At 34.3% G+C, this 14,398-nt stretch overlaps 1 long non-coding RNA gene across 1 annotated transcript; it reads left to right on the forward strand.

Annotated features, from left to right (window-relative positions):
- The first annotated feature begins 657 nt into the window (after nt 1-657).
- LOC125258629 lies at nt 658-13,901 on the forward strand. Its single transcript, XR_007182657.1, has 3 exons — nt 658-842; nt 1,226-1,437; nt 12,191-13,901. It is a non-coding gene; the product is annotated as an uncharacterized LOC125258629 (long non-coding RNA).
- The last annotated feature ends 497 nt before the right edge of the window (nt 13,902-14,398 follow it).

Consider the following 14,398-nt stretch of genomic DNA (forward strand, 5'->3'; position numbering starts at 1 on the left):
TCACTTCATGTCATCCAAGATGTTCATGTCTTCCTTTCTTCAGTCGAAAAGAAATTAAGGTTTTTGATGAAAACATTTCAGGATTATTCTCCTTATAGTGGACTTCAATGGGCACCAAACGGTTGAAGGTCAAAATTACAGTTTCAGTGCAGCTTCAAAACAATCGGTCATTTTGTAAAAAAAAAAATACAACTGTATATGCTTTATAAACACAAATGATCGCCTTGCATGTGCTTCCGCTTTCTGTATTCTTCAAAAAGCTTACACTTCATGTCCTAGGCCTTTCCTATTCTACTTATGGAAAAAATGGAACTGGCGCCGCATTCGTTCCGTAAGTTGAATAGGGAAGGCGTAGGACATACAGTGTAAGCGTTTTGAAGAATTCGGAAAGCAGAAGCACTTGCAAGGCGATCATTTGTGTTTATAAAGCATATATATTTGTATTTTTTTTTAGAAAATGACTGATCGTTTCGCTAAATTTAAAGCCCTTTGAAGCTGCACTGAAACCGACTGAAGAAAGAAAGACATGAACATCTTGGATGACATGGGGGTGAGTAAATTATCCAGAAAATTTTATTTGAAAGTGAACTAATCCTTTAAATACATTTAAAAAATCTGACCAACCACAAACTTGATCATAAAATCATAAACTGATTATAAAAAGTAGTTATTAGAAAGGTGCAATCTGGGAAATGCTAACTTTAGCCTGCTAGCACTGAAAGCATACGATACCACCTTCCCTGCAAATCGCCGTCCAAAGCCACGCCTCTTCCAAAACACAAGACCAGAAGCGAGAAAAACCGGAGACAACGTTATTGGATTACATCATGTGTCATTCACCGGTGAGAAAACTTTACAGTACAGTGAGTAACACTAAACTAAAGTTAGGTTGTTAGCGCACATAAACGCGATGATGGCTGCGCAGTGGTATGTAAACACACGTTGAATGACAGGGAGCGCTATCATTCTAAACATTTTATAGTCCATACGCATTACACAGATGAAATATATTTATAAAAATACTTTTAGACCGCTTAACATAGTGATTGCTATCAAAAAGCATAACAAAAAATGTTTCTGTTCTATTGAACCTTTAACCGAGCAACATACTAGATTCATAGACCGAATTACACTAATGTTTTATCGTACCTTATTTATTGATACTGTTTTGAAAACAGCTGTGCTAATGTCAGTTTGAAATTGTCAACCAATTGGTCGGTTTCAGAAGCTATCAAAGGGAAATCCACAACAAACTGCCTATCAGGCAAAAGCTGCTTATGGAGAATGTGAGGAAAAGCGGCTGGTGACAGGCTTGAGCGAACAAAAAGCTCTCCAGATATTATGGGATGGCAGCCAGGCGTTCACAGCTAACAATAGATGCCCACAGATTCAAACCTCCGAGGCCTGTGTTTTGTTGAGTCCATCTCTCTATTAATGGTAAGCATTACCGTCTATCCAGAACTGTTTGGTTACTTCAGCCACAGAGAAACATGAAGGTCCTTTACATCTGACACTGTTAGCTTCAGGCTGCATGCATTTCTCTGAAAAGGGGTCTGAAAGCAAAGAGCAAAGTGAACACTTTCTCAGCCCTTCTCAAAAGCATAAATCACCACACTAAAAGTTACAATGACAAACTATAAGAGCAGAACCTGACAATACGCCTCCAACCTTTTATGCTTTTGACAAATTACGTTTACAAAAAGATGAGATAACTATATGGATGATATTGTGTTCAGTTAGCAGAGGGGAAGATAATTGAAAGTCTCATTATGTTTGATTGTTGATTGTGGTGTTACAAACTCTCCAAAATCAGCAAAGCTCTTTAGAGAGTCAAGTTAACAACTTCAAGTTGAATCACTATAACTAAGACGGCTTTTACTATAAAGTAATTTCACATCATGACATAGAAACAGTGATAATATAAGATGAAAAAAGGTAAATCATATGTCTTTTTGAAATGTTAACAATTTTATTTTTGGGGTGAACTGGCCCTTTAAATTTGAACTCGGTGTTAAACGGTGTTTATCTCACATGATGTTTTATTTATTTGTTTAGCGCGTAGAACAGCACTAAACTGGGACCATTGTGCTTTAAAAATGATTTAAACAACGTTATTATAAAGAAAATTATTAGAACAGAATGTATCTGATTAGAAGAATCAAGAGGGTGAATGGACAGTCATTACTGAAAATGATGCCAAAATGAGCTGTTTCCAATTTAAAAAGGAGCATGTAATTAAATGAGAGGGCATGGAATCGGATCTATGATGGTTGCTGACCTGGGTCACAGAGTACAGGCTCCAGCTGGTCAATCTCCCATTGTATTGACTTATTTTAAATCTATTCTATTGTAAGGTCATGTGTCTGTTCTCCTAGAGGTCCCATTAAAATGCATGGCCCTCAGTTCAAGCTTTGATTATTAGATAACCCACTCATTTGGGTGTGTATGCAAAGCTACAGTTTACAATCTACATGAGATAAAGATGCTTTGTCAAGAATCATGCATTATAGTGTTGAGATTTAGTTATTAATTATGCCACCTAAACAGTTTAACATCACATGCAAAGATTCATACTGAATACTTACAAATGCACACATGTACAAATAAGGGCATTTCTTCAACTATTACATATGTTCTTTTTATTATGGCTTTTTATTAAGGTTTTTAAAAGCACACTTTTATGCATAAAAAACAATTGGCCATTTCTAATTATTGGAGGGGACTTACCCCCCTCAATGTTTATAGTGGTTAGGGCCCTGAGTGAAATATATTAAAAACATGATCAGTTTTTAACAGTGTTGGAGGTAATGCATTACAAGTAACTTGAGTTAAGTAATCAGATTACTTTTTCAAGTAACTAGTAAAGTAACACATTACTTTTTCAATTTACAACAAATTATCTAAATGACTTTTTCAAATAAGTAACGCAACTTACTTTTTCACATTTATTGACTGACAGCTCTTCTGTCCCCATGTTGAGAGAAATAAAGTGCAGAGGTGTTGTGTGCGCTGTGTGAACATGATGGGTATTGTAGTTCTAGACTAAATGTAAACATGCATTTACTCATCTCAGTTGCAGGAAAACATTCAGTATTCATCAAAACGAATAAAAACACTCTCAAAATTTTATGCAAACCTGTAATAATGAATTATATAAAATTACACAGATATACTTTATGTATTTAATCTCACTTTATTAACTAATGTCTGCTGATCTTCAATGACCTAATTCAACCATACTAATAAGGAAAAAATACTTTCAATTTGATTTAGAAATAAGAATGTTGAACTTCCTTCTCCTGTATCCTTTTCTTCTTTAATCCAGAATGGCAGCACAGCTGAAAGCTCGTTTGAGCTGCGCCCTCTACTGTACAGGCGTAAATATGCATTTCCTTCAACCTGAGTATTATTTATTTCACTTTTAGTGTGAAAGGCCTTGACATTTGCCAAAACCAGAACTTTTTTTGTTGTTATTAAAAAAACAAACAAGCAAGCCCAGCCCAGGTGAGAAGAAGTAAACTAACACAATTATTTACCTTTTTTAGGGAGTAACGCAATATTGTAATGCATTACTTTAAAAAGCAACTTTCCCCAACGCTGGTTTTTAAACAAATCACAAATTTCACCCAGATTTCAAAAGTTAGTTTACTTGTTTACAGTGTCAGAAGAAGAGCTAGAGATATGATGCATGAAAATGCATGATCATTTCAAATAATTTTATTTATTTTTTTGCATAATATGACAAAATTACAGACATTCATACAAAAATGTCTAAAATGTAATGCCACCACATAATGCTCATAATACTCATTTTTGAATGTAAAGAAAATGTCATTTGTTGGTTCAGAAAAATAAGACAAAAATCACAGAATTCTCCTGTTATGCAAATATATCCACTGTTTGATTCAGTTAACGGACAAATAAACTAGTTAGTGTGTGAAAAGTCCCCAAGGAAACACCCATATACACATATGCACACATAAAATACATGCAGTTAAACCGCATACATACACCACTCTACTGGGACACATGCATGAGCACAGGTGTGTGTATTTGTATGTGACAGAGAGAGAAAGCAGTGATGCTTGGTAATTGAAGAACAGGCCTGTCATTGCTGACCTGTAGGAGACCAGGGATGAAATGTATTCCAGTCTCTCAGCTTCGTGCTGGCATTGACAGGCTGCTGAGCCGCAGGTCTGACAGGCCTGACTGAAAAACAGACCATCCTGATCGTTACCCTCTCCCCTCACAACCGTTCTCACCTGCTACCTGACTGCACAGCAGCACACTCATACATACACTCATCTGTGTACAAACACTCATATATTCACCATTGACAATGTCAGAAGTGCTCTGTCATTGGTCATTATAACGATGTCATGGATCACCTTCATAAATCTGTGTCATAAATAAGTAAATTGTTCTTATTTCACACACATGTCCTAAATCATGGCATGGCCTCCATTTTGATCTAGCGATGTCGCTGATGTATTAAATTGTGTGTTCATTATTTTATTCAATTTCAGCTCCGTATTATGTCACCTTCCATTTTGGCTAGTTTTATGACTAGCGCCGTAGAATGGGAGTAATAAGGCATTGGACGTGTACAATCTGAAAATGTTTTAATATTCATTCTGGCAGCTCTCCGGAATAATCTGTGTGTGTGTGTGTGTGTGTGTGTGTGTGTGTGTGTGTGTGTGTGTGTGTTAAAACATCCAGCACTAGAGCCCATTACATCTCTCTCCTGCAACCAACCAGAATAATGCTGAGAGAAAATAATATACTCAAAGCCTGCGGCTTGTGCACTCTGTCATCCTGATGATTTGTTCTGATGTGAATATCTAATCTGGGCTTGAAAAGCAGATTATGCTGCATTAAATTCTTCTGAATGGGCCTAGTTTAATACCACTTTCGTGTGGGAAAGGGACGGCCAGATTACGGCTATAAATGCAGCGAACATCTAAAGTGAAAGCAGAACAATTCTTCCTTTAAGATTAGACATGCACAAAATCAAACTTCAATCAAAAAACACAAAAATAAAACAAACAGTCTTACTACATAGAGTGTTGGCAACACAAGTGAAAACAAATTAATTGGGCACTGTTTGTTTAGCTACTAGACTAATTAGAAATTAACTACATTTGTTAAATTATTTGCAAATTGTTATATAAAAGTGATTTTTAAAAAAAGGCTTGTTCATGATTAAATAAAGTAGTTATTCATGCATTAAAAACAAGGTTAATTAAAAATGCAGTGCTGCTTTTTTAGCAGAATATTTACTGAAAATTATTCACTTTAAGAGCATTAATAAATAACACTGCTTTCAGAAATATGACTCTGAACTGAATTAGTTTTTCAATGTGATGGTTTTTTTTGTTTGTTTGTTGATCAGTCTTTTTAAAGAGCAAATGTTGTCTCAAAATGGATGCAATCTAATGTTCTTGTAAAGTAAATTCCCATATGTTTACATTTCTAATACTATACGCTCTTAGAAAAAAAGGTTTAATGGGGTTCTGTATAGAAAACTCAATTTGATGCCAAAAAGGCTCTATATAAGAAGAAATGTCTTAAAGTTGCCCTGTGGTCAATAATTTTATCCCTTAAAACTCATCTTTGATCACCAAAATCACATATTTAAATGTTCTTTTTCCTGAGAAAAAAATGTCTTCATGCCTTAAAATACCATGAATGTAACTCTACACCCTTGCCTCATTTAGTATACGGGGATCTATGAATATGCTAATTAGCCCCGCCTCCACTCACTCGCACGAGCTCAGAGATCCGCTCGGTCAACTTACTGAGGTAAACGCTGCACAAAGGTATCCCTTTTTACAACACATTTGCACATGGTTTGTCTTAAAGCATATTAAAAACACAATAGACTTATAAACAACATTAAAACTTGAATTTCACCACAGGGAGACTTTAAATGATCGCATACTTTCATGTTTTCTAGTGATAAAATATGTTTATAAGCTATTGTAATTCATGAAATTTAATCAAAGTAAAACATTAATTAAAATTAAATCCACAAATTATGAGAACCCTATGAAGTGCGTGACAGAACCCTTTAAGGAACCATTTCTTCTAAGATGGCAGATCAATAATCCCATACTTTTTAAAACCACAAAATACCCTTTGCATGCAATCATACATGTTCATAATCTACGCTGGTAAATAAATATGACAGCAGTAAAGAAACTGGTCAAAAGAGCCGAGAGGCTTATATCGGGCTGGAAATTGCAGTCTCACTGCACATGAAATCCCTGGAGCAAAACCTGTTCAAAACCTGTAAGAGCTGTGGGAACAGTCTTACACACAGACAGTCAGTGTTCAATCTCATTTATGCTGCGCCTACAGGCGAGAGCTACCTCTGCTCTACATTAACCTCTGAGTCCATCTGAGAGGAACTTATTAAAAAAAACACAGCTGGAAATGTAATCCAAGATGCTAAAAACAGGAAAATGCACGAGATAATGCAGCCCGCAGCACTTGAAATGAGAGTTACACAACCACTGAATGTTGTAGACATTATTAAAGCTAATATATATGTTAATATATATGCACTACTATATATATTGAATGTAATGAACATCAGTATTTAGTCTGCATATTTTATGTAAACCCGAACAGTAATACTCAAGATTGAGTACACTGCAATTAAAGTCTGTTAAATCATTGATGCAACTTAAAACAATTACATTATCTGAACGAGAAGTTTAGCTTTATTTTTGTGGAGCTCCACATTTTTGAGTAAACCCTTATACTTAAATTATAATTTTTAAATTTACTGAATGATATAAAGTGATGTTATCCGTCGTTGCTCGAACCGACGTTATTAGAAGAATCCATTAAACTGAGTTGCATCAGTTCCAAGCATGCTTTGCATCACACTGTGTAAGGAGAATAAATGTTGAATTACACAGTGTTATTTTGTGTGTTTTTGCACAAGATTAATACAGGGGAAGATGTGTTATTGTTTAATGTTCTGTTATTTTGGTAGGCTATTTAAAGGTTTCTGTGACGTTAAAGTTTTGTAGGGTTACCATCGTGGTGAAGAGTAGTGCCTGTGGTTAGGTCGAGAATGGGCTGTGAAACTTTAAGGATATATATATATATTGCATTGTTGATTAACAGTTCATGCAAATAAATAATGATAGTGTCTTTGATGGTGGTGCTGTTGCTAAATAACACTTAACCATAAAGAATAGGTGTTCGTTTATTTATTATTCAATTAAATTGTAATTAGTGAGTTTGTGTAGTACAAAATAATTTTTTAAGTTCCACTAAAATAATCTTTACTTAAATGTTTTGAGTTTTCTGAACTTACAACCACTGCATCAAAATAATTGAAAAATGAGAAACATTATGTATGTATGGTACAATACACTGCAAAAAATTATTTTTATGATTTATCACATTTTTTCTGAAATAATTAATGTGGTTCAGATCAAACCAATCACCTTCATTGTATTAACTCAAATTTTCTATTTCAGTGAACTCAAAATTTTAAGGTAACCAGGTAATTTACTTTTTTAAGTTAAACCAACATTTTTTTTTACAGTGGTACAATGGACTTAACATTAAATAAAATTAAAATGAAACATTTTCAGTTTGACTTAATTGTTATTTATAATTACTGTTTACTTAAAAAAAATAAGTTGCTTTACTTACATTTTTTGAGGTAAACGGTGTCTACAAAAACGGAGTATTCTGAACTTGATTGTGTTTTACAGTGTATTTTTAGCATCCTTGAACAACAAAGAAAAATTTCAAGTATTTTTGGACCCAGTGTCTACTATCATTTAAATTAATAATTTGATACAATGCACTTATTGTGTACATACATGTTTTTACACTGAATGTACTTACATTTTAAAAGTACATGCATGTAATTACATCTCTAATGCATTTCTGTAATGACATATTATACTGTTGACCCTTACACCTTAACCCACCCTTAAAACTAACCATACCATCAAACCTGTCCCTAACTTTACTTGTATCCCAACTCAATAGTAAAAGTGTTTTGCAATACAACATGAACACAAGAAGTACATACCTAACAATGTTTTCAGATAAGTAAATAGTAGTTAAAGGTACTATAAAGTGTGACCAGATTCTTTAAACAATTTTAATCAGTTCACACATAATACAGCATTTAGTGAATGGGCTTATATATAAATATATACATAGACTGTGTTTATATATGTATATATATATACACACACACACACACACACACACACACACATATATATAATATATATATAAATATATATATAAACAAAATGCTATTTTATGAGCTGAATAAATTTGTTTTTAAAAAAATCTGGTGTATATATATATATATATATATATATATATATATATATATATATATATATATATATATATATATATATATATATATATATGTGTGTGTTTTTTTATAAGGTTACAAATATTTCCTCTAAAAATCACCTGATCTAACTGAAAAATTCACTTGTTTCATAGCATGACCGTTTTATAGAGCTGCCTAGAACTGACTCATTTATTACCCAGGTCTGAACATCCTGAAGGTCTTTTGTCAAAACGTGCATCTTGGGCTCTGTCATGTATAATCATTTATACCCTATCTGAGCTGTTTCTCAGATCCGGCAACACAGAGGCTTACTCTAAAAACCAACCAATCATGGTCCACTCGACTGACTTGTGCTCCTCCCACACTCCCACACCATGATGACAGCTCTGGTGCCATACACGTGCATTTATATATATATATATATATATATATATATATATATATATATATATATATATATATATATATATATATATATATATATATATATATATATATATATATGTATATATATATATATATATATATATATATATATATATATATATATATATATATATACATGCATGAGTGCATTTCAATACACACACACAAATGAAATAACACACATACAAACACACTTGTATGCAAAAAGCATGTGCAAATTATCACCAATATCGCACATGAGCCAAAACTGATCCGTTTCCGCATGAGGAATAATCCCAGATTATGGCCTTTGAGATTAAGACATGCTGATGCACAGGTTTTGATTCACCTCTCACACTAGCACCCTATACATGGCTATGCATTGATAAATAACCTGTTTACAGATCAGATTGGATGGAATAGTGAAATAAAACAGAGATAAGTATAAATGCATGTGTAATTCATCATGTCATTCAGGTTGGAAGAGGAAATTATGTTTCTCTTTCCTTTCAGTTCCAGTGAGCACAGGTAACAGAAGCAGAGAAGCAGAAACAAGACTGTCTATTCACATTCCCTGCAATGACAAATGACTCCACAGACACCCGTCAGAATAGGAAGTGTTAACAATGACAAAACACACACTGGTTTTATCTCGAACACAACCCACCAAAGCCCACAGGCTATCTGGGTCATCCTGCACTGAGCGTTTGCCTGTGTACAGAATTAGATCATTCAGTTTAAAGTTTCTACATTTTCAATGCCACTTCATTTAGAACTGCTGATGACCTTTTGGGTCAGAGTGTTTGAGACAGTAACAGACTGATTAGACTGTATTGATAAATGCCTGAGTGTTTAGTATGTATGAATCCTCGGTGCATGAACGTACTTGCGCACACACACACACACGTTGCGCACAACACACAAACTATTAAAACCAAAATGACGTTCATTATTATAATTCATATATCACATGGTGACGTGTCAATTAGGGCTACAAAGTCAACATGCGTGCCGAGCCGGCAGAATAATTAAATTGGAATATTAATGACAGAAATGTCCGTGTGGGCCTACAGACTGTGATCCATCTACAGCTAATGAGTCATTCATCTTGGTCCATTCCGTACCCCACCCTCACTCTGAGAACAGCCAGATCTCGAGGTCGCTGATGAACTCTGCGCAAATCAACATCTAAACAAAAGCAATTTGTCCTCAATAGCATTTCTGCGTTGGGAGGTGAGAGGTGCTGTAACCAGTGTGAATGAATGTTTGCAGAGCAGGAGGTGAAGTGAAGGCAGTAAATCATTATTTATAACACTGCTTTTCATTACAGTAAAGTGATTTCTTTTTATTTCACCTAACAAAATTTCAAACACTTCCTCTAGGATGTTTTGGATAATTGTCCTTCAAATGCCCATTATGATTTTGTCGGCGCCGATAGCCTAGTGGTTAGTGCGCCTGACATATGGCGCAAATGCGTTCACGGTGACCCGAGTTTGATTCCCATCTCGGGGTCCTTTGTCGATCCTGCCCCCCTCTCTGCCCAATGCTTTCCTGTCTGCTCTCTACTGTCCTTTCCAAATAAAGGCACAAAAAGCCCATAAATATAACTTAAAAATAAAATGTCCATCATGATTCTAAACAATGTGCTACAACGCAACTATCATTCAAATGAAGGTGGTCTAATACCTGGAGAAAGCAGACTGTCCTCCAAAACCCCCCCCCCCCCCCCCGACCCTATAGGTCGTTGTTCAAGCACCTTATTACGACCTATATTTACGTTTTAAAGTCATGCGCCCTCTAACTGGCGTAAAAATAATTACAGTGTCATGTTACATCTGTTGTCATGAAATGACGCATGACTGTCGTTACCAGTCAAAATGCGTGTTCATTTAAATGCAATGTGTGGACTTTTTACACCATTTGTCCTATTTCCATTTAGCAAAACTCATTTTTTATTAACGACTACACCCAACACCACTGGTGGCACCATAAGAATGTGCACAGTCCCAAGTCCATCACTATCCTGAGCCGTGACGCCAAGCAAACAAAATAAAACAAAACAAAATGAACATCACACATTTAACAACCTCCAAACAAAACAAAACAAAGAAAACAAAACAAAATGAACATCACACGTTTAACAGCCTCCAAACAAACAAAACAAAAAACTAAATGAACATTACACATTTAACAACAAACAAAGCAAAACAAATATAAAATAATAATAATATAAAATAATACAAAATAAAATAATAAAAATAACATACATACATACAAATACATACATAAAGGGTGAATTATTATTATTTATTATTATCAAACAAAAATAAATACTACTACTACTAATAATTATTATTTTATGATTGTAATTATTAAATAATTAATAATTAGCTAGTGAATATTAGTGAATTTTAATTATTATTATTATTATTATTAATAAACAATAATAATAATTTAGGAATAGTAGCTAGTAAATTATCATTTATTAAACAAAAAAACAATAATATTAATTTATTAATATTATTTATAATTGTAATAATTAGGCATAGTAACTAGTAGATTATTATTATTTATAATTAAACAAATAAATAAATAGGCTCAAGACAAAACAAAACAAAAAAAAAGGTGTTTTTTGGAGTCCAGATGGTGTAGTTACGACATCTACCAGCAGGGGCTAATGGTGTTATGTTCACCAGCAAATACCTGAACCCTTGATTCATGTCCTCACCTTTCCATTAATTTCTGGTATCAGTTTGGCCTGCTTGTGTAACATACTCTCTATCTTAAGAAGCGTTATGGAATGGTTTGCAACTGGAAAGGACACTGCTTTTGTCCAGTGTACACAGTGCAGTTGGACTGGTTTGCACTTGTTTGTTTGGGACAGTCCCTGTTTGAAACCAATTGGCTATTCTGAGGCTTATTAGTCTTGACCTGGGCAGAGCAGGTCTGCTGCATCCTATCAGTGCAATCAGAGCTGATTTTGTCCGGCTAGGTAATAGGATTTAGTGATTTAACACTTAAAGAGCTAGCTAGGTTCCTTCTGTGAAATAAGTAATCTGAGTTTAAACCATTTACCCACTAGCAAAGTTGACGTGATGTCCTTGTAAAGTTGTTAAGAGGGACAGACAGTTACTCGAGCCCCGCTGAAGTGAGCTATCGGCGCTTATTCCGTCATTTACTCACACAAACTGTGGACAGACAAGTTGGCAAACAGGGGCTTGAGCACGCCTTTGTTTGAATATGCATTACCTCCCAAAGGGCAAACAAATTAATGAATATTCACACTCAATCTATAGCCCAAGGCTTCATATACATTATTCATGCATGGTGCACGAAAAGCAGGCGCATCATCTTTGTCATGGCTAATAATAATTTCATTTTTTAAAATAAACAATCTTGAACTTTGAGCATTTTCTAAATTTATTTACTTTTATTTCACAGCTACAGAGAGTTCCACTGCAGCATACAGAGTCATCCAAAAAAGCTACTATTTACATGATACAGAGCTATGTGGGTTGGTAAGTAAGGGAAAAAATATCAAAATGAATGACTTCACTTGTATATTTTCCAGCGATTCTCCAGTGAGATCAAGAAACAAGAAGTGGAAATAAACAAATTGATAAAAGGAGCCACTCTGAATCATGGCTGACATCTCATCTCCCTCAGGCTTAAAGGAATCATTCACCCAAAATGAAAACTCTTTCATCAATTACTCACTTTCTTTCTGAGTTTCTTTCTTCTGTGGAACACAAAAGGAGAAGTTTTGATGAACATCTTGAGCAGTCTTTTCCATGCAATGACAATAAATGGAAACTGAAGCTTGAAAGGGGATGCAAAAGCACCGTAAAAGAATTATATGTATCATAAAAGCAGACTTGAATTCAAGTCGTTATTCACCGATAATCCATCTCCAGAGTCAGTGGGGTGAACACAAGAACTGTGAATGAATCACAGACAGAATTGTGAACTGAATCAATTGATTCACTGAAAATGACTTGAACACTCTATTTTCCTCCCATTTATGACTTTTCAGGGTCATTCAGAGAGTCAGACACTAACTTGGAAACCAAAGAATACCAAAGATAATTGCTGTTAGAAACTTCTAAAAAAAAAAAAAAAAAATCATTAATTATTGGCATCAAATAATGTAAGCTCTCAAATGATTCATTGAAAATAACTGACTAAGAATAATTTGAATAATCACTAGTCTTACACAAAGCTATCTTAAGTCTTGAAATACATTTTGCAAGTCATATAGACTACTTTTATGGTCCTTTTTGAAGCTTGAAAGCTTTGAACATCTCCCCATTTATTGTAACTGCGTGGAAAAAAAGCATGAAAAGAAGAAAGAAAATGCATGTTTGGAACAACATGAGGGTGAGTAAATGTCCTTTTTTTGAGTAAACTATAAGACTCAGAACACTGTGTTCCACAACAACTGACCCTAACGCTCAAAAATTATTAATTAGTTTGAGTAGGGCAAACACAAATTAAACAAATTAGTTCAATCAAATGAACTTTTATGAATATTTAGAACTTTCTTTTTCTTGAGTTCATGAAACTGACACATTTTAAGTAAACTGAATTGTTTCATTGTATTGAGTTTTACAAACTTGTTTCTTTTAATTTAGACAAACTTAAATTTACCTGATGGGCAGGTATTTCTATTTACCCTAACACTCGAAAGTGAGAATAAATGCTAAAATTAAGTGTTATATAATGTTTTTTTTTTTTTTTTTTTGTGCAAGATTAATGTTAAGTGGGGGGTTTAGTAGAGTTTAATGCTTTGCTATCCTAATATCCTAATTTAGGGAGGGGGGGTTACCATCATGGTGACAAGTGGAGCATGAGATTAGTTTGAGAACAGGTATATCATATATGTTCTATATTGCCGTACTCTTTCAGCAATTACTATGCTATGCTAATGTTATCAAAGCACTGTGTTACCAATTAGCATTTTCTGAATTAGCTAGTTATAGCTAGCTAAATTTCCACTACTAAAAATATAATTTAAGATGTCTTTGGGCGACCCAAGTTTGAGTCCTGGCTCGCAGAACTTTTTCCTGATCCCGTCCACCTTTCTCCCTCCCACTTTGCTTCCTGTCTGCTTTTATATACGCTGCCCTCCAAAAGTTTGGAAACACCCTAGAAAAGTGGGGGTTTGGACAATATTGGCATGAATCCTTTTTAATTTGTGATAATTTTGCACTGATAAGGGACAACACAAACTACGAAAACATATTTTATTATATAAACAGTTTATACATACAAACCCGATTCCAAAAAAGTTGGGACACTGTACAAATTGTGAATAAAAACAGAATGCAATGATGTGGAAGTTTCAAATTTCAATATTTTATTCAGAATACAACATAGATGACATATCAAATGTTTAAACTGAGAAAATGTATCATTTTAATGGAAAAATAAGCTGATTTTAAATTTCGTGCCATCAACACATGTCAAAAAAGTTGGGACAAGGCCATGTTTACCAGTGTGTGGCATCCCCTCTTCTATTTATAAGAGTCTGCAAATGTCTGGGGACTGAGGAGACAAGTTGCTCAAGTTTAGGAATAGGAATGTTGTCCTATTCTTGTCTAATACAGGCTTCTAGTTGCTCAACTGTCTTAGGTTTTCTTTGTCGCATCT

The sequence above is a fragment of the Megalobrama amblycephala genome, linkage group LG22 (genome assembly GCF_018812025.1).
Source record: "Megalobrama amblycephala isolate DHTTF-2021 linkage group LG22, ASM1881202v1, whole genome shotgun sequence".
Lineage (NCBI taxonomy): Eukaryota > Metazoa > Chordata > Actinopteri > Cypriniformes > Xenocyprididae > Megalobrama > Megalobrama amblycephala.